At 39.5% G+C, this 21,192-nt stretch overlaps 1 pseudogene; it reads right to left on the bottom strand.

Moving 5' to 3' along the window:
* The window catches only part of LOC125926027 (elongation factor 1-alpha 1-like), an 80,282-nt pseudogene that overhangs the window by 58,352 nt on the left and 738 nt on the right, over positions 1–21,192 (bottom strand).

Consider the following 21,192-nt stretch of genomic DNA (forward strand, 5'->3'; position numbering starts at 1 on the left):
GCCAAAATTATCCAGACCCTGATGGTTTACATATAACCTATCATACCTTCAAGAAAATGATAATACTTAAGTTATTAAAGGTGTTTTACATATATAATAGCAAAAGAAACAATTCTTCATTTATTTTACAAATTGAGCATAATGCTAACACCAAAAGTTGAAAAAAATAAGCCCTAAACATCTCACATTTACAGATACAAAAATCCAACAAAAATATTGATAAACCAGAATCAGTGGTGTATTTCAAGGTCAAATGCACATGACAAGTAGATTTCTTTTTAGGATTGAAAGTGTGGTTCAATATAAGGAAGCCCATTAATATGTGTTACTTTATTGGTAGAGTAACAAAGAAAAATCATACCAACAGCTCAAAAGATGCTAAAAGTGTGTCTATTAAAATCCAACACCGATCCCTGCTAAAAATACTTGGTGAACTAAGGTTAGAAGACAATTTCCTTAATTTAATAAATATAAATGACTATATGACCAAATTAATGGAATGCTCACTAAAGTCATGAGAAAAGATAAAAGTACCCACCATCGCCACTATGTTTCAACATTGTTCCGCAGGCTGTTTCACAATTCAATGCGATAAGAAAAATTAACAACATTGGAAAGTAGAAAACACGTTTTTTGCATACATTATTATTTCACAATGAGAAAACTCTCAAGAGGGTAAACCGAGAGCCATTAGAGCTAAAAAGAGATTTCACTATGGTAGCAAGCTATGAGATAACTACATACAAATACACAGGCTTCTTGTAAAGCAGAAATAACCAGTTAGAAAACATAACAGGGAACAAATCCCTTTCACAAGAGCAACTAAAAAGAGAGAACAACTTGGAATAACAAGAAATGTGCTATGCCTATCTAAATAAAATTGTGTTCTTTATATATTAAAATATAAAAGTAGTCTTAGAAAAATGGAAAGACCTACCAAGTCTCTAAATGAAAAAGTTTACATTTAAAAGATATCAATCCTTTCCCCAACTTCATTGGTAAGCTTAATGTAGTTCCAATATTAATTTTTGCCAGTTCTTGTGTTTTTTATGTATTTGCTTCTTAAAAGTGCCAAATTGATTCCAAAGTTTATATGGAAGGATCCATAGATAAAAATATAGTTTATATGGAAGATTATATAAGCAAGAAGTTATTTTTAGAAAGGAAATTCCTGAAGGTAGGTCATCCCTAGTAGCTATCAAAACAATTATATTACTATATCTAAATTACGTTAGAAAAGTTAATAAAACAGTATGGTACTGGTAAAGTAAAAGAAAGACCAATAAAACGGAAAAGAGAGCCTAAAAATAGTCCTAGATTTTGGAGGAAACTTAACATACGGCAAAAGGAGCACTGAAAATTAGAGCAATCAATTCACATTAGAAATTTTTCTACCAGTCAGATCAACAAAGATTAAAAAGTTTGATAACCCCCTTTGTTGGCAAGGAAGTGTGGAAATAAACAGGTTTTCTAACTGGTTATTTCTGCTTTACAAGAAGCCTGGACTAATATAAATTACTCCAACCTTCGTGGAGCAATTAAGCAATATATTTTAAAATTTAAAATACTCATACCCTTTGATACAACAAATTCTATTTCTAGAAATTCCTTCAGAAAAAAAAAAAACAGAAAGTCAACAATGGTGCAACTATAAGAATCCTCATTATTGTTTAAAATATCAAAAAAAAAAAATTGAGAATCTAAATATCAATGAAGAAAAATAGGTTAAATAAATTATCATAAATCTATACAATACCTCCATCGGAATGGATGGAGAAATCTTCCCATTATATGTTTTATGCGAAAAAAAGCAATTTGCAAAATAGTATAGTATGATTCCATTTCTTTTATGTATTGGGGGGGGGCAGATATACAGGCACAGAATTAAATCTATTCAGATATATACAAACTATTTGTATCTGGGGATTGGATTCTGGGGACTCTCTCTACTTTGTTCATTTCTATAATCCTTGAATCTTGGTACAATCTGCACATATTTCTTTGATTATTAGAAAAAGCCTTTTTAAGTATTTCTATTTTTAGAAGCAGAGGTAATTAATACATGTTTGATTTTTTTTTTAATCTCAAAATACTGGTGCTGTGGGTGCAAAAATCATGAAAGTGTCTTTGATCATGACAAGAATGGATCATTAAGCTTAACTGCTGTGACAACCTTTAGAAGAAGACGTTGAGAATCCTTTCAAATCCAGTACTGCCGGGAACAATCTTTCATCGGAAAAAGTAGGTCACGTTCTGTGGGATTCAAGGGTATCTCAGTGCCCCTGCTCTCCAGCTCCTCTCTACCCTTCTCCCCACCCCACCCCAAACCCAAATACCTTTGCCATATACATAAGAGTTTTAATCATTTGGTTCCAAGACTTCTTTGTTGCCTTTAAAATGAAATTGTCCCTGGGAAGTCTAGTCTATTCAGTTTTATAACATTTATATTTAGAATATATGTCTGTGAGCCCCTTTCCTGACAGTGGGCCTAGAGATGGGCCAGGAGGGAGGGTAGAAATATACGGGCACTATTAGGGCCCATTTTGTTTTTCTTTTTGGGGCAGCACTAGTGGCTGTGGAACTCAAACTGAGAATAGATTTAACATATACAGAAAAGATGTGTAGAAATCAGTAAAACATTTTAAGTGGCACCAAACTAGGTAAAGGGACTCAAATAGGATTCTAAGACTGAAAGTATGGGAGCTCGAACAGTGTTTTGGCTTCCTTTCTTTTTAAAAAACAAGAAAATGCATTATTATTTTACTAATAAATTACCAACAATAAATGAATTGATAATAATACTAACAAGTCGAAAACAACCTAAAAGGTAGAGAATGGTTAAAGTCATTATGACACGTGTATATAACACATGCAATGGAATACAGCCTTAAAATGATAAAAATATCTCTATATTTAACATATCAAGATGTTCAAGGCATATTACTAAGAAAAAAGATTACCGAACAGTACGTGTGGAAGAGTCCCATTTTTGAAATTGAATAGATATAGAAATAAACACATTCACATACTTCTTCAAACTGTTGGCCCCAGGACCCTTCCCCAGTAAAATCACCTCCCATTCTTTTTTGGAGTCTCCATGAGTTGCTTTTATTAACGTGCTCCTCATTTATGCTCTCGCGGCATAAATTATGCTCTCACATTCCTCCACTGCAGCCCTCCCTTGGCTTCTGCCACAGTCCGCCCAGAGTTACTGGGAGAATGTTGGTTCCTGACAAAAGAGGTTGCCTCTTACAGGCCCGGGAAGCTACAGACCGATGCAGCACAAAATGGAGCTGACCTCAGCGTGCACCACTCTGGAGACCGGCCATGCTCTGACTGAAATGTGAAGGAAGCCCCTTCCCATTCCTGTTTCCTTTGTCATCTAAGCCTTTTGCCGATAGTCTCTGTCTCCACAGGCCTAAGATTTACAGAACGGCTGGGTGAGCTTTTGGGGAAAGCAGGTAAAAAAAAAGAGAGAGAAAGACAAGAAGGCACATAACACACATGATTAAATTCTTTCTATTCCCTACATTTTGCTCCCCAGGAGTTTCCATCTGTTCCAAGTTTCAGCCTTGTCCAAATAACAAAATCAAAAATACTTTATGCATATCGACCTTTGCAAATCAACACACCTGCTTTACCCAACCCCTTTCTCCAACACAGCAAAGCTGTGATACCAGTTCAGGCCCAACCAATTGCCCTCCCTAACCAACCAACCCACATAAATGTGTCTGTGTGCGTGTGTGTGTGTGTGTGTGTGTGTGTGTATAAACACACACTGAACTAAAAACAGTATTTACCTCTGGGTGGAATTATGGGGGAGTTTTGTTCCTTTTTGATTATTTACGTTTTCTGTTTTTTCTACACAGGATATGGATAATTTATAAGTTTTTCTAACTCAAATTTTAAATTACACTCAAGGCCACACATATATTCTCTTTGGATGGTCAAACTAATGGGAAATTCTTTTTGTTTTTATGAACAAATGCGTAACAAATGCGTAAATTTTCCAGAATAACCATGATCCTTTTTTAAGTGAAAATGAAAATATAACACTTTACTTTTCTGAGATATTTCATTGTGGATTTTTCTGAGAGATTTAATTGTGGATAGAGACGTGAGGCAAAGGTGGGATTGGTTCTTAGAAGTTAGTGTTGAAATTCTGGTAAAGGATAAGGTCCTTTCAGAAAGAATAAACATGGGTAAGTTTGTTGGGAAAAGAAGTGGACTGGGAGGGGAGCAGAAGAATGAATTAGAGATTGGACAGGTGGATTGGGAAGGAGGAGGAAGACTGATTATGAAGACACAGGAGAGAGGTACCTGGGTGGCTCAGTAGCTTAAGCCTCTGACTCTTGATTTCAGCTCAGGTCATGATCTCACAGTTGTGGGATTGAGCCCCCAGCCCCAGCACAGAACCTGCTTAAGATTTTCTCTCTCTCTCTCCCCCAACATACCCCTGTGCACCGCCCCCCACTCACTCTCTCTCTCAAAAAACAAAAAAACAAAAAAACAAACAAACAAAGAAACAAAAAACACCAGAGAGACAGATGATCCATTGGTGTGGTTGCATACTTGCATTTTAGTGGTAAACTCCACTAGCAATCAGTCAACTTCAAAGTGAAGTTCTTGAATTTTACAACACCTAATAAAGCTTTACCTAGTTAGCCAGGATGTAAAAACCACAAGTAAAACACGAAGTTGAAAGGTATAGTTTTAAAAGGACAGCTGTGGTTTCCGTTCACAGACTGCAAGGATAGGGTAGGAGTCTGTCATTGCACTGTGACAGGGGCAGTTGAGATGGAAGTGGAAAGAGCACAAAGGAAAGTGCAGTCAAGAGGCAGCTCACTAGCGCCTGTCTCTTCTGCTGACGACAGTGACAAATTGCGGATGAAATGCAAAAAACAACAACCTAAAGCATCTGAAAAGTAAAGAAACCCAGTCATAGTTAGGAGGGGAGTCAAAAGCTGGAAAAGCAATTTGTACAGGGATGGAGCTCCCGTTTTTAAAAATTTTTTTAATGCTTATTAATTTTTGAGAGAGGCAGAGAAACAGAGTGTGAGTGAAGAAGGGGCAGAGAGAGAAAGAGACACAGAATCTGAAGCAGGCTCCAGGCTCCGAACTGTCAGCACAGAGCCCGATGCAGGGCTAGAATCCACAAGCAGCAAGATCGTGACCTGAGCTGAAGTTGGATGCCCAACCAACTGAGCCACCCAGGCGCCCGGGGGGCTCTCATTTCATTTCCTGTTTTTTTTTTCACAGTGATGAACCAAGGGCAGTCATGCAACAGAGCTACAATGGTGGTACCACAGACAGCTAACACCTCAAGAAAGGACCCTGTGTCTGGAAAGACTGGGAAAGGCGGTGCCTTGAGCAAAGAATATGGGAGAGAATCTGGGTTTCTTTTCCTGTGTGTGTGTGTGTGTGTGTGTGTGTGTGAAAGAGAGGGTTACTGAAGGGGTTGTGGGAGGGGGGATGGGCTAAATGGGTAAGGGGCATTAAGGAATCTACTCCTGAAATCATTGCTTCACTATATACTAACTAATTTGGATATAAATTTTAAAAAATAAAGTTAAGTTATACAAAAAAATTTTTAAAAAAAGAAAAAAGAACTATAGATCAATGAAATAGAATTGAGGGTCCAAAAATACACCCTCTATTTATGGGCAATTGTTCTTTGTTAAAGCTGCCAAGCAGTTCAATGGAGAAAACATGGTATTTTTTAAACAAATAATGCTGAAACATTTGGATATTCAGATGCAAATAAATGCATACATACATAAATGCAAAGATAGGCCTTCATCTATTCCTCACACCTTACACAAAATCAACTTGAAACGGATCATAGGCATAAATGCAAATTAATTTCTAGAAAAAATGTTACTTGCTCTTCTGCATATGAGTCTTTTTTTCCCCCTACAAAAGCCCTGCAATTACCTAACCAGGAGCAGATACCTCACAAAAGAGAGGCCGGCCACGTTCCTTAAAACCTACTCCAATCGCCCTTGTGGCCACTAGACCCATAACTTGGATTACCTTTCAATGTGTTCCAGTGGCCTGTTAGTGACAGCAGGTGCCTCTGCTGAGTCTAGCTTCCCAGATTTGCCCCTTCCTCCAGGGAGTCACTACTTGCTCTGCAGAGCATGTATGGGCCAAGATAATCTAAATAACATGTCCTCCCTAAATATGAAACAGCCTAAGGTACGCATAGCTTCCATCTCTTGCCTTGTTTATTTCCAGTGGTTGTTTCCTCCTTTGACCCACAGTTTCTGGCTCCAATTTAGGACCTAAGGCTGAAGTACAAAACAAACGCAAGTTTGGAAAGGAAGGTGGAAAAGTTTGTTCTAACAGAATTCGTCCACCTGACCACTGAAATACCCAGCCTAGCTTCTTAGTTTTTATTCACTGCTGTCATTAAATATTTATTAAGTAATGACAACAAACTTACTGGGCAAGTAAAACAGATCACATGTTACATACCTATAAGAAAATACAAAGCCAAAGCCCCACCCCCCAACCCTCAAGAGTCCATTCTAGATGAAGAGTAAACACATGCCTTTATGTCTTCACAGATTGTGCTTACTGGAGCATTCCCAAACTCTTTTCAGTGGGTGACACACCTCTAGGTGATGGAATTTTCCAGACTCCACGTGGGCAAGGTAGCTGTGCAGACAGAATACCCTAAAAGTGCTTCTGAGGGAAGTAGGGGTTATCCTCATGCTGGAAGATGACAAAGGTAGATGATATTTGAAGGAGCAGATGGTTAGAGCATAGCGTCCAGACCCAGGGAATTGATCTCAGTAAGGCAGCTAGCACTGCTTATCACCCCCATGCCTCCAGTTGTCCCACAAGCAGGCATTGTTAGTGACTGATATAAAATGGAGTGTGGCCCATGATGGCTATAAGAACTACCCAAATCTTCCTGATTTGAATTCACTGTTTCTTAATAGGCAGCAAATTATTTTTATTATATGCTTGAATAACCATGTACAAGAGGGGCACATGAGTGGCTCAGTCCATTGAACATCCAACTCTTGATTTAGGCTTAGGTCATAATCCCAGGGTCATGGGATCAAGCCCCCATCCAGCTTCATGCTGAATGTGGAGCCTGCTTAAGATTCTCTCCCTCCCTCTGGCCCTCTTCCCCACTCTTGCACTCAGTCTCTCTCTCTCTCTCTCTCTCTGAAATAAAAATTAAAAAAAAAACATGTAAAAGAAAAAATGGGATAGGACAGAAGAAATGTTTAGAGGAAAAGGATGAAAAAATTGAGAAGTAAGGAAAAAGCATTACACTCTAAGTTCACTGAGGTCTTGTACCAACACCTAGCACTATGGTTTGCACATAGAGAGACAAATGCTTGCTGAATGGACGAACAAGTGAATGAGGAGGGGAAAGGGGAGAGACACTACATGTATGAATAATTTAACTTGGTAACTATTTATAAATATTCAATAAGTCTCTTTAAATAGCAAGTAAATCTGCTTTTATATAAAAAGCCAACACCAATGATATTCCCTTCCAGCTCTTCCAGTCAGAAGTGTGCGCTTCTGGAGGCTCCTGGGTGGCTCAGTCCGTTAGGCGTCCGACTTCCGCCCAGGTCATGATCTCGCAGTTTGTGAGTTCAAGCCCTGCGCTGGGCTCTGTGCTGACAGTTTAGGGCCTGGAACCTGCTTCAGATTCTGTGTCTCCCTCTGTCTGCCCCTCCCCTACTCGCACTCTGTCTTTCTCTCTCTCTGTCAAAAATAAATAAATGTTAAAACATTAAAAAAAAATAAAAAAGAAGTGTGTGTTTCTTACTGGGTAGCCTCTATTTCAAGTGAATCAGCCATATATCCCGCCCAGCTCCCTTTATGATCAAGGTATTGATCCCAGAGATAGGACCATGGAGCAGAGCAAAGTTAACAGGTTCCCAACTAGGCCTGAAGCCATGGTTTGGTTTGCCCTGGAACTGTATTCTTAACTAACATGAGATGGAAATGAAGGCTGAATGCTTATTGACAAGAACTGACTACATACCTAAGTGAGTATGCGAAACAGTAAACTTATCTGTCCACGGGGAGTCCTGGAAGAGGCAGTCACTGATTGAGTAGTACATGTAAAGACTTTGTTGATAAAGCCTTCATTGTCTAGCTCTCTGTGCAATGAAAGAATTTAGCTTAGCGACACTTGAGCTCAGTATCTAAGGACTACGACAAGCCCACATTCCTTCTCCGTGGAACATAGAGAGCTTCTCTTTCAATGGCTAAATCCCGGCCATTTGCTAAAGATAACTCAGTGCTCAGAAAGCCCAGGAAGAACAAATGGCAGAGAAAGAGAGCACTGCCTCTGCTAAACACCCCATTCTGTATGTCCAGATTTATGTCTATATGCCACCTACATATCACACAAACAGTCTGAAAGTTAAGGAAGGAGACAAGGCTGACAGGTGTGGGACTGAAAACAGTCACCGTAGATGTGGCTCTTTAGGATGAATTCTTCTATGTAAGAGACTGAAAATTACTTCTCAAATTTAGTTTTTTTAATGTTTATTTATTTTTGAGACAGAGAAAGACAGAGCATGAATGGGGGAGGGTCAGAGAGAGAGGGAGACGCAGAATCTGAAACAGGCTCCAGGCTCTGAGCTGTCAGCACGGAGCCCGACGCGGGGCTCGAACTCACAGACTGAGAGATCGTGACCTGAGCCGAAGTCGGACGCTTAACCTACTGAGCCACCCAGGCGCCCCTCAAATTTAGTTTTCTAAAACCATGGTGTTGAAAGATACTGGTTGAGAATCTTGAGTCTAAGAATTTATTGAGGTTTTCCAGGCCCATACACACTCTGCGGAGCAAGTCGTGACTCTCTGGAACAAGGGGCAAATCTGGGAACCTGGGCTGGGCACCAGTTATATTGAGAGACCCACTGCTGCCACCAGGCTACTAGAACACGATGAAATTGAACCCCGGCTGTGGGTCTAATAGCAATAAGGGGTATTTGGTATAGGTTTTAAGGAGCATGGGCATCCTCTCTTTTGTGAGGTGTTAGTTCCAGGTGAGGGGATTACAGGGTTTGGGGGAAGGGAAGACTCCTCAGAGACTCAGACTTCATGTGAGTCTCACCAGAACTCCCTATTTAGAGTGTGAGAGTCCTATTCTTTTCGGATATTTTCTGGTTCCCTTCACACTGGAAACTTGGCAAGGCTGTGAATTGAAACTGATGTAATTCTGCAACCAACAAAATTAAGTTTTGCATTTGATTTTTCAACTCTATCAGCCTTGTGGCTATAAGAAATAAAAAATCCTTTTAGGTGGGCCATAGAAGCTCTCTGAGTCTCAAACCAAGAACTGAACCAAGAGTTCAGGGACCTGAGATTTTCATTTTTCTGCAACCACTCCACTATACGACCAACCTACACTGTGGCCCTTGTGGTGATCACCACTGCCAAGCGTGGCAGCTCCCGGGGCCCCCAAAGCACATGCTTCAGTTGGGATTTCATCCAAATCAACCATGTGTGATCATCTTATTGTGATGCCATCGAATGTCAGGTGTTATCAGCATTGTATTTCCCACTGGCAAGAGGTTCAGACCAAACCAACCCCAAAAAACAATCGCTGAGTTTTTGTCCTAGGACTATTCCTGGTACCAATTTTTATTTCAGTCAGCCTCCAGTCAAGAGATGGAAACCACCAGCTATTCAAACAGGGAGAGCATAATATAAAGAACTATTCATTTGGTTCAAAAGTGGCTAGCTACTGAAAGTGGTAAAAGAGAAGTTTATGGTGTAATGGAGGTGGCAACCACAGACTACAGCTATCATACTTAGGGCTGAAGGAATGGTAAACAAGGAAGAAACTTCAAAATATAGAGAAGGGATGTACCAGCCTAAGATTCAGGCCTCTCTAGGATGGCTTAGCTGCTAAAGAAACATGCCACCCATCACCGGGATTAAGAAGAAACCTTCCAGAGGACATGTAGTTGCTGGAGCCATGGGAGCAATCCATTACCACAAAGAATACTGCTGGGGCCAGCTGTGTGCTGATCCATTCATAGTCATGTGAAAGGGGGGAAAAAAAAAGCAGGAAGAAAATAAGTCCCTTCCAACCTTGAGAATTCCTTCAGCACACCCCCCACCCTTACATGGAGCCTAACATCAACCCTGCTAGCAGAGAAAAACTATAGTTTGCAGAGTACAGGTCCGGGATCACAAAGTAGGTCAAAGAAAGGTGGATTTTTGTCTAAAGGAAAATAAATTAATAACTGAAACACCTAAATCCCAGGGCTGGGTGTAAAGATGGAGGGAGGTGAACAATTACAAGATACACGTGAGAGGCAGAATCACTTGGACTTCCTCTTGGGAGGGGAGTAAAAGGAGTCAGGATCACTTTCTTTTGGAGAGAAGGAGAAAACTGGGGATGCTCAGTCTTGTATCAAATGTGTTTTCATGGGGAAGATAGGGAATTAAGAATTATATCTGGGGCAGATGTTGTATGTCTACGACACACTCAGGTCAAGGCGTCAAATGGGCAGATAGGTGGTAATACAAACCTGAGGTCTGGCTGAAGATAAAAATGAGCACTATCAGCATATAGAGGTTACTTAGGGTCACAGGTCTCACTGATATCGCCACCAAAGGAAATGTAGATAGATGAAATGGTCAAGGAATGTGCCCTGAGAAGCTCCAGCTTGTAGAAATCAGAGAAGAGATGAGGTGTCAGTAAAACAAACAGAGAAGCCAGGAGAGAAGAGGAAAAAACCAGGAGAGTTTGGTATTATGGAAGCAAAGAAATTGGTTTCCCTAAAAAGTGATCAATTTTGTCAAACACATTGAAAGTGAAGACAAGCATCCACTGGATTTAACAAGATGAGTTTTAATGGATAGAGGAAGAGAAAAAGAGAGGATCAGAGAAATGGGTGATAGCAGGAGGAAATGTTGGGACTTCTAAACTGAGCTGTCTAATATGGTAGCTATGTGTCACAGGTGGCTATTGAGCACTTGAAATGTGCCTGTGCAGACTGAGAGGCACTGTAAGTGCAAATTACACACCGGGTTTCAAAGATTTGATGCAAAAAATATTAAATATTCATTAATAATTTCTATATTAATTGCATATTAAAATGATTTTTTAATATGTTGCGTTAAGTAAACTACAATACAATTCATTTTACCTCTCTTTTTACTTCTTTAACATGGCTGCCAGAAAATTTTAAATTACAGGGATGGCTCACATTATATTCCTGTTGGAGAGAACTGTACTAGAGCATGCTTGCATGCTAACAGAATGGCCAAAAGAGAAGCCGAGATCGATGATGTAGAAAGAAAAACTGTAAGCAGAAGAGGGAAGACCTTAATAAGCTTAAGTAGTGGGAGGAGGGGTGCAATCAAGGGCAGACAGACAGAAAGACAGGTGTACATAGGTAGATATTTGTCCTATCCTTTAAACAGACACCATCCATTCTTTTTAAGTTGCCATTGAAGGTTAATAAACATTTATCAAAGCCTAGGTTGCAAATAAAATCTTGATATGCTTCTGAAGGTAGAGATCAAATTGCAATAAAATAAGAAATTAATAAGAAAAAGACAGCAAACCCAATCCAATTACATGAATATTACAAAACAGTTTTCTAAATAACTTTTGGGTTAAAATGGAAATCAACACTAAAATACAAAATGTTCAGAAATTAATAAAACCAACTACATTTCAAAACTTATGGGATACCACAAAAACCTTAACTGAAAAGAAAATTCAGAGCTTTTAGTGATCTTACTAATATATATAGAAGACTGAAAATAAATGACCTTAGCATTCAATCAAGACACTTAAAAAAAAAATCAAATAAGCCAAGAAAATAGGAGAAAGAAAGTAATAAAAACAAAAGGAGAGATTAATGAACTAGAAAGCATAGCAAAACAAAACTGCATAGGCCCAGTAAATAAAATAATGGGTTGGTTTTTTTTTTGTCTTTGAATGCTATGGCACAAAAACCATTAGCAAGTCTGACCAAGGGGGAAAAGGGCAAGGAAACATAAATATATATAATGAAAAAGGGAATATCACTGAAAATAAGGAGTTTCTTTTTTTGTAATTCTAAGATTTCCAATATATGCCAATAAATAGATGATATTTACTTATTTATTTATTTATTTATTTATTTATTTAAACGTAAGCTCTACGCTCAACATAGGGCTTGAATTCATGACCCAGAGATCAAGAGTCACATGCCTCACCCACTGAACCAGCTAGGCACCCTGAAATAGACAGATTTTTTAAAAAGATAAATTACTAATATTGGTTCACAAAGAGAGAAAATTAGCCAAATAATCGAAGAACTTGAAAGTGTAGCAAGAGATCTAACTTAAAAAAAACACTAGGTTCAAATTACTTTACCAGAAAGTCTAACATATCTTAAAAGACAGCTAATTCCTGAGTTATTTAAGTTATTCAGATAATAAAAATCATGACAAGCTTCCCAATTTACTTTATGAAGAAGTTTAATCCTGATACTGAAAGCTAACAATGCCAGCAAAAATATAATCTTGGGTCATTTTTACTAATGAATAATCATTTAAAAATCCAAAGTATAATATTAGCAAATCTAATGTATCAGACCATCAGATATGTTTGTGGCAAGTAACAGAAATACTGACTCAAATTCTCTTTAAAAATGAGGATATTTCTTGGGGCGCCTGGGTGGCTCAGTCAGTTGAACAGCCAACTCTTGATTTCAGCTCAGGTCATGATCCCAGGGTTGTGGGACTGAGCCCTGCATTGAGCTCCTCGCTGAGCATGGATCCTGCTTGAGATTCTCTCTCTCTCTCTCTCTCTCTCTCTCTCTCTCTCTGCCCCTCGCCCCTGCTTGCTCTCTCACTCTCTCTCTCAAAAGTAAAAATAAAATAAAAAAATAAGGATATTTCTTGACTCAGCAGGATGTCTAGAGGTAGAATAAGTTTCAGGGCAGGCTGTAGTTCAATGATGCCATAAAGAATCCAGATATTTTCCATCTTTCTGCTCTGCCACCCTTGGTATTCTGTCACTCCTAGGTTTGTAGCACCATAACTGCAATATTTGTAAGTATCCAGGCAAAATGTCCAGAGAAAGATGAAAAAACTGACTTTCTTTGATTTTCACTCAGGATCAAAAACAGTTTTGCCAGAAGTTCTCCTAATGGGTGTTATGTCTCATTAGCAAGAACTGGATTGAATGCCCGTTCTTGAACCGTAAATGGCACGGTACAATTTTAGTCCAGAGCATCAGAATCCCCTGGAAGACCTGGTAAAATACATACCGCTCGGTCCCACCCCCAAAGTTCCTGATTCGGCAGGTCTGGCATGGGGCTTGACAATCCGCATTTCTAATAAATCCTGCACAAAGGTAAATAGGCAGGAGGGAACAGAACTGAGTAGGGTTGTTTGCAGATTTCTCTAGTGCCTTCTCTAAAGTGGTAAGAGTCTGCCTCCAGCAACAGGAGAGCTTAGGCCCTGCCTTGATGAAGAAAAGGAGGTTTTTCTGACTTTGCCACTTCTTCATTGCCTTCAGCTCAAAATAAATTTTATGTCAAAGAGGCTTATTTGGGGGTGACATTCCGTTTCTTTGCACAGGTATGCAGTGATATTAAAGCTGATTTTTTAAACCCTTATAATAAATTCATTTAATTTGGGTCAGCTTGACTACATAAAATAAGATTTCTCTCTCCTTCCTTGTCTTCTTCCCAACTTTCTATATCTATTTAGTTTTTGTCCTTTATCCTCCTTTTTATCTTTTAATTTGGAAACAAACTGTAAATAGCCTCTAAACTAGGACAATATTACTTTCCATTTTCCATAACAAGAGACATCTTCATCCGTTATATTTTTTTTACCAAAAACATATCCTACCTTATTTGCATATTTTGCCTGCAGATTTTTTTTCCTTATTATTTCTAGTACTTTTAGTTACATCTGTTGATTAGAATTTTTAACTCTCAGGAACCCTAATATTAGTGAAAACTAGGAGGCTGCCTATTGTGAAGTGTTTATGATGCACCAATGTTCTGTAGTAGATTGGCAAATGTACAATAAACACATAATTTCATAATTTCTAGGAGCATATGCTTTTTAATAGACAATTTTTTCAGTGTGGCAAGAAGAATGTGTTATTAACAGACCCAAATATCATTTGCCTCTTTAATATAAGAAGCCAAAGTAGATAAATTTATATTTAGCATTTAATGTTTCAGCATTTTATCTGACTGGAAATGATCTAGATATTCAACAAATATCTAGTATGTTAATTTAGTTTAACTTAGTACAACTTTAAAGATTCAACTTCCCAAAAAGATTTTGGAAACTATTTTTAAGCAGACATGTTTTATAAAACATAATCATTGTGGAAAAGTTCATTTCTTTTTTTTTTTTTAACGTTTATTTACTTTTGGGACAGAGAGAGACAGAGCATGAACGGGGGAGGGTCAGAGAGAGGGAGACACAGAATCTGAAATGGGCTCCAGGCTCTGAGCTATCAGCACAGAGCCCGCCGCGGGGCTTGAACTCACAGACCGTGAGATCATGGCCTGAGCCAAAGTCGGCCGCTTAAATGACTGAGCCACCCAGGCGCCCCAAGGAAAAGTTCATTTCTAAACTTATTCCACTTACATGTGTTTAATTCACGTGTTCTAAATGATTATGTTTAGATTACTCATGAACATTTCATGACACATTAGACAAAGTTAGCCATAATCTTAAGTTATTTCTCTTGCTGATAATTTTTGTAACATCAAACATCATAGAAGCAAAGCATCTATAAAGTTAAACGTGTGGCTTCTCACTCTCTGTCTCCCTCTCTACTTCTGTGCTTAACACACATTAAGCAATTTATTTTTATTACATGTTTTGTTCTTAGGATGATTTCAAACTTTTATAATCTTAAATATCTAATAGAGACAACATAAGCTCGTTTGACTAGTCTTAATTTTTGTAAGTGCCTATTTTTTAAGCCAATTAAATAGAGCCCTTTTACAACTTATTTTTGGTAAAATACCATCTGGAGGTAGAAAAGTATCACATATATATAACATACATATGTAGACATATATAAACATACGGACACAAACAGAAATCTTACAGCTCTGATTTGAACATTTTAGGAATGAGACAAGATAACACAGAAACTCACAAGTAAAAGAACAGTTGGATCTAATTGTGTTTCTGGCAGATGGAACTAGTTAGGTTACCCACTCAGATTGCTAAAACTTTTTTACTATTATTTATGCAGAAGACTTTTAGGATTTGTATTTACCCTTGATATGTAATCTTATGGAGGCTGTGGACTAAATTTTGGGTAAGGGAGTTTTCATAGTAGTATGTTTTCTTAAAAAGCTTCCCCCTCCCAACCTTTTTTTGTACATGGTGTAAGTTAGGGTCCAACTTCATCCTTTTGCATGTGGGTGGATGTCCAGTTTTCCCAATGTCACTTGTTAAGAGACTGTCTTTCTTCATTGAGTGGCCTTGACACTCTTGCCAAAGATTATTTGACCATGTACGTAAGGGATTATTTCTGGGCTGTCTATTCTGTTTCATTGGTCTATACGTCTGTATTTATGCAGGTACCATACTGTTTTGATAACTATAGCTTTATAATATGTTTGAAATCAGAAAAGTGTCAAGATTTCCAACTTTGAGGGTGCTTGGGTGACTCAGCCGGCTAAGTGTCCAACTTCGGCTCAGGTCATGATCTCGCGGTTCATGAGTTTGAGCCCTGTGTTGGGCTCTGTGCTGACAGCTCAGAGCCTGGAGTCTGCTTCGGATTCTGTTCTCCCTCTCTCTCTGCCCCTCTCCTGCTCGCGCTCTGCCTATCTCTCTCTCAAAAATAAATAAACATTAAAAAAAGTTTTTAACGAAAGACTTCCAACTTTGTTCTTTTTCAAGATAATTTTGAGGCTATTCAGGGTTCCTTGATGTTCCGTATGAATTTTAGGATGGATTTTTCTATTTCTGCAAAAAATAACTTCAGGATTTTGATAGGAATTACACTGCACCTGTAGATTGCTTTGGGTAGTTGACATCTTAATAATATTAAGTCTTCCAATTCATGAATATGGGATATCTTTCCATTAATCTGTGTCTTCTTTAATTTCTTCTAGTAATGTTTTATAGTTTTTGGTGTACATGTGTTTTAAATTTTAAACACAAAACTTTCAAGCAGTCACAGGAAAATAACTTAAGGTCGGTTCCTTTACAATGACTGCGCTAATGTTATTTACTTCAAATCTACTATTTAAATGCAGTAATTATTAAATGCCAGAGTTATCGGCAGAAACTGTGCTGGAAGACAGTTTGAACCACAATGAATCTTGAAATAAATGAGGTCCACGTATACAGAGCTGACTATATGATGGAGAGTTCTCCAAATTAACTTGTATGCAGAATACTTTTATTCCCCAAAGAAGAAGTAATTAAAATGTGCTAAGCTGGAACTTATGTATACATTCCTAAAACTCAACAAGAACTGAAGCAATTGTTGACAATTTAGACCAACATCCAGATTTTTCTAGGACTGTTTTATCACCAACATTGCTTAGAAGTGCCAGATTTTGTTAATAATAACAAGCAGACTGATCTTATTACATTTAAATTCCCAGGTGATGCATAACTTGATTCCCTGTCCCTGGGGAGGTCTTCTCCCACCACTGACCTTTAGTTCGCTCCTGGCACTAGGCCTCAGAGAGTTTGCCTTCGGAAGCTAGCAGGCCAGTAGTGACTCCGTGCTTATCTCCCCTCAGCATCAGTCACCTGCCGCTCTGCTTCTAGAGTGCCTGCCACTCTCTGCTCTTCTCAGGCCCGCGTCATGGCTTCTGCTTACTACCCTCCCTGACCATCTCTCAGCTTCTGTCCCGGCCGTGAACTGCTGACTGAATCTGCGCTCTTGCATTCCAGCCACCAAGAGAGGATCCCATAATAAAACACTTTGTGCCAGGCTCCCTCACGGGCTGCTAGCCAGTTTAGAGGTTGAACTGCCTTTGGGCCAGACACCCAGACCTGTGCAATCACCAATGGCCAGAGTGGCAGGACCATGTGGCCGGCTTTCCTGTGGAGGGAGGTCCAGGCAAGGCGGGCAGGCATCCAAACTTGTTCCTCTCCAAACTTCCCTTTCTCCTTGTTTTCCTTCTGTCTCCTCCCCACCAGCTCTTGTGACTTCTGTGCTGTCCGCTTTCTCTCTTTTCTCTCTCTCTTCCCCTTTCCCCTCTTTCCTCTCTATGACAGTTTCTATGGATCTCCAGATACGAAGCTTCACAAATTCATATTCACTGCCTGCTCTGTAACAGTAATAAATTCTTCCCTATATAGCCTCGGGCCCCTTATGCTCAACTAAAAGCAGATGAGAGAACTGGCTACCAAATAAACTTAAGTTGGCATGTGGTCTTTAGTTACCCATGATTGTATGACATCTCTAAACCTAATCCTTTAACCCTTTGTAACAAATACCCCCACCCCACCCCCACCAATCATTATCTGTGAAAACTTACTAAGGAATCTCTTTCAGGGTAAACGGTAAACTTTTAGGGTGCTTTACTTGGGAAAATAAGTGTCAGAACTTACTACTCCAGAGCCCTACTGAGAGTTATTCATCAGTCTAGCATTTTACAAGCTGTCGTCCTTTCATTTTCTCTCCCACATTGGTTTCTTTCCAGAATGCAGATGTCCTATAGCAGATACAGTAGGGGAGAAGCAACTGCGTTACACAAGACAAAGAAGGGCAGTGGAGAGATTAACAGCCCTACTCACTAGCAGGTGGACTGCACTGTCCTGAATAGCAGGAACAGTTTCCTGTGGGCCAGCCTTCTTTCTATTTTTATTTCTGAAAAAGACAATCAGATTTAACACGAGAGCTTATAAGAACTGCTTTTAAAAACCCAAGCCCACCTTCCTAACATTAATTTCAAGTTTTCCGTATCTCCTCCTACACGCATGAGAATTTTTCCCTAGCTACAATTATAACTAGGGACACATTGCTCTTTTATTTCCAGCTGCAGGCAGACAGACTTTGTTGGTGTGGCTGCAGGAGGTAGACAAATGCTTCTCCAACACTTTGTGTAATCTAGCCCAATGCCCACCGCATCTAACGGGTCACAAATGTTTACCAGTAAAAAAATATGGTCAAGCCTTTAGGAGTTCACAACCTAAGGAGAGAACGAGAGAGAGAAACGTAATGCACTATTGATTTTCCAAATGACCATTGTCAATTCCTTCACCTTTTCCTTCACTCTGTCCAAAGCAGTAAAGACAGAAGAGCCTATCAATCAGACAAGGGTCAAAGCCCTCTGAAAATCCCTGCAATCCCCTTCTTCCTGTCACCAGGGAGTTACTTCTAAGGACTTCAAGATTCTCCCCAACCCTGCCAGCAGCCTGACAACTTTTTTTCCCCCTGATATCAGAGCCTCTACCCCCTCTGCAAAGTAAATCCCTCCCTTAGCCTCGTCTCCTTTTTTTCCACACTCTGGCCTCTCCCTGGAATGTCTTCCTTGCCCTGCCTCCCTTCCTCCTTTTTCCGTGGCACTTCTTCCCTCTGGAATGGCCTCAGCCCATGAAGCATCCGCCTTCCATGTAGTATGGAAGTTAGACTAACTCTCTACAAGGGCCAGGTAGGACAGATGGTGTTCTTTCAACTTTGCACATTAAGTATATGGGAATATTCTTTACTTTGACAAAGATATGCTCTATCTTGTTCCTCCTGGAAACGTATGGCCCTTGGTCAACCTTTCATTTTCACAATTTTGATAGAATAGGGATACATTAGGATAGGATCCATTTTCCTCCTAATTCTACTCTAAGAAAAACAACAGTGCAAGAATGGGGTTAAAATGACAATAGGCACTTAACGTCAGTAAGTGGCGAAGGACCTTCTGAATAACAGGGAACATTTGTACCCTTAGAAGGCTTCTCTCCAGCCACTGTTCACCCACATGGAATACGGGTCCAGTGTGGCTAGACCTTCTGCCTTTCCAGGAGACAGAAATCCAGATATTTTTGCAAAAAGAAAGAAAGAAAGAAAGAAAGAAAGAAAGAAAGAGAAAGATCTATCTTTCAAATGTTGTCAGCTAATTCAAAAGAATTTAAAATGCTACAAAGACAAAGCAAATAAACATGCAGAGTGCATGAGGATTTCCGGGGTGCAGTCTCTGGAGCTATAAATGCTAACAGGCGTTTATCAGATTTTATTATACGTGCATTTGCTTAATTTACAACAGACAGTTCCATGATTATGCTTTTTATAGCGATCAGTAGTCTGTTTTTGTATTCATTCTCCATATTTGTGGTATATCTGTGTTTCCTATGCTATCTCCATGGTGTTATTAATAGTGCATTAAGATAAAATTACCCTCCTTTCCCTCCTCTCTTTCTCCCTCCCCCGCAAAAGGATTTAAGACATAGCACTTTCAAAACCAAAGCCTGGAATCAAATTAGTTGAGATATCAAATTACAGTAGCTTTATGGAGTTCTCTAGAGTGGCTAGAAATTTTACCAATAATCTTACTGTAAATCCTTGTTCAGAGGAGAACTGAGTAAATCCGGTTAGCATACACACACACACACGCACGCACACACACACACGCACGCACCCCACACACAGCACTACGATGCAAACTAAAACTGCAGTATGTGAGTCACTTCTCTTAACACTACCATGTGCCTTCCTAAGGCTAAGGAGCTCCATGCAGAGGATTTTTCCCACTTCTGAACTCCAACCATTTGGCACCCTCTCCCATCAGCATTTACTCCATAATTTTATCAAAACTGCATGTACATCTGCCTTCCCTATAAGAGCAGGGACTGCAGTCACCAGGCCTGGCACAGTGCCATGCACATAGTTGGCAAAGCAAGATGTATTGCATAAGCCATTATCATCAGCTAAATAACAGCTACCATTTCCAGAGCACTTACTATGTGCTAAGTAGTTTACCTACATTATCCTGGAGGCTTTCCCAGACCAGACCATCCAATGCAAAGCAGCACCCCAGTCACCCTGTAGCACATAACCTTATTTTATTTCTCTAAATAGGATTTACTGCTATCTAATGTGTTCTCATTTAGTTATGTCTCCCCCACTAGAATGAAAGCTACAAGAGAACAGTCATTTTGTCTATCTACCTCGCACTTGGCACATAGAGAGCAAATAAATGAACCTAAACTTCCCACTTTCAGCTCACCAAACTCTACACCCGAAAAACAAGTAATCCAGTGAAGAAATGGGCAGAAGACATGAATAGACACTTTTCTAAAGAAGACATCCAGATGGCCAACAGGCACATGAAAAGATGCTCAACGTCACTCCTCATCAGGGAAATACAAATCAAAACCACACTGAGATACCACCTCACACTCGTCAGAGTGGCTAAAATGAACAAATCAGGAGACTATAGGTACTGGTGAGGATGTGGCAAAATGGGAACCCTCTTGCACTGCTGGTGAGAATGCAAACTGGTGCAGCCACTCTGGAAAACAGTGTGGAGGTTCCTCAAAAAATTAAAAATAGATCTACCCTATGACCCAGCAATAGCACTGCTAGGAATTTACCCCAGGGATACAGGAGTGCTGATGCATAGGGGCTCTTACACCCCAATGTTTATAGCAGCACTCTCAACAATAGCCAAATTATGGAAAGAGCCTAAATGTCCATCAACTGACGAATGGATAAAGAAGATGTGGTTTATACATATATACAATGGAATCTTGGCAATGAGAAAGAATGAAATCTGGCAGTTTGTAGCAACGTGGATGGAACTGGAGGGTATTATGCTAAGTGAAGTAAGTCAGGCAGAGAAAGACAGATACCATATGTTTTCACTCATATGTAGATCCTGAGAAACTTAACAGAAGACCAGGGGGGAGGGGAAAGGGGAAAAAAAAGTTACATAGAGGGAAGGAGGCGAACCATAAACGACTCTTAAATACTGAGAACTGAGGGTTGATGGGGCGTGGGGGAGAGGGGAAAGTGGGTGATGGGCATTGAAGAGGGCACCTGTTGGGATGAGCACTGGGTGTTGTATGGAAACCAATTTGGCAATAAATTATATATAAAAAAACCTTCCCACTTCCTTGGGTAGTAGAGTTGACTTGCATACAGCAGACCACAAGAAGTATGTTTTAAAATGCATATGTAGATTTCAGGATAATTGTGTTGAATATTTTATGGTTCATAATGAACTCTGGGAGAGGGGAGGGCAATAAAAGTTTAGTCACATT

Source organism: Panthera uncia, chromosome F1 (genome assembly GCF_023721935.1).
Source record: "Panthera uncia isolate 11264 chromosome F1, Puncia_PCG_1.0, whole genome shotgun sequence".
NCBI lineage: Eukaryota > Metazoa > Chordata > Mammalia > Carnivora > Felidae > Panthera > Panthera uncia.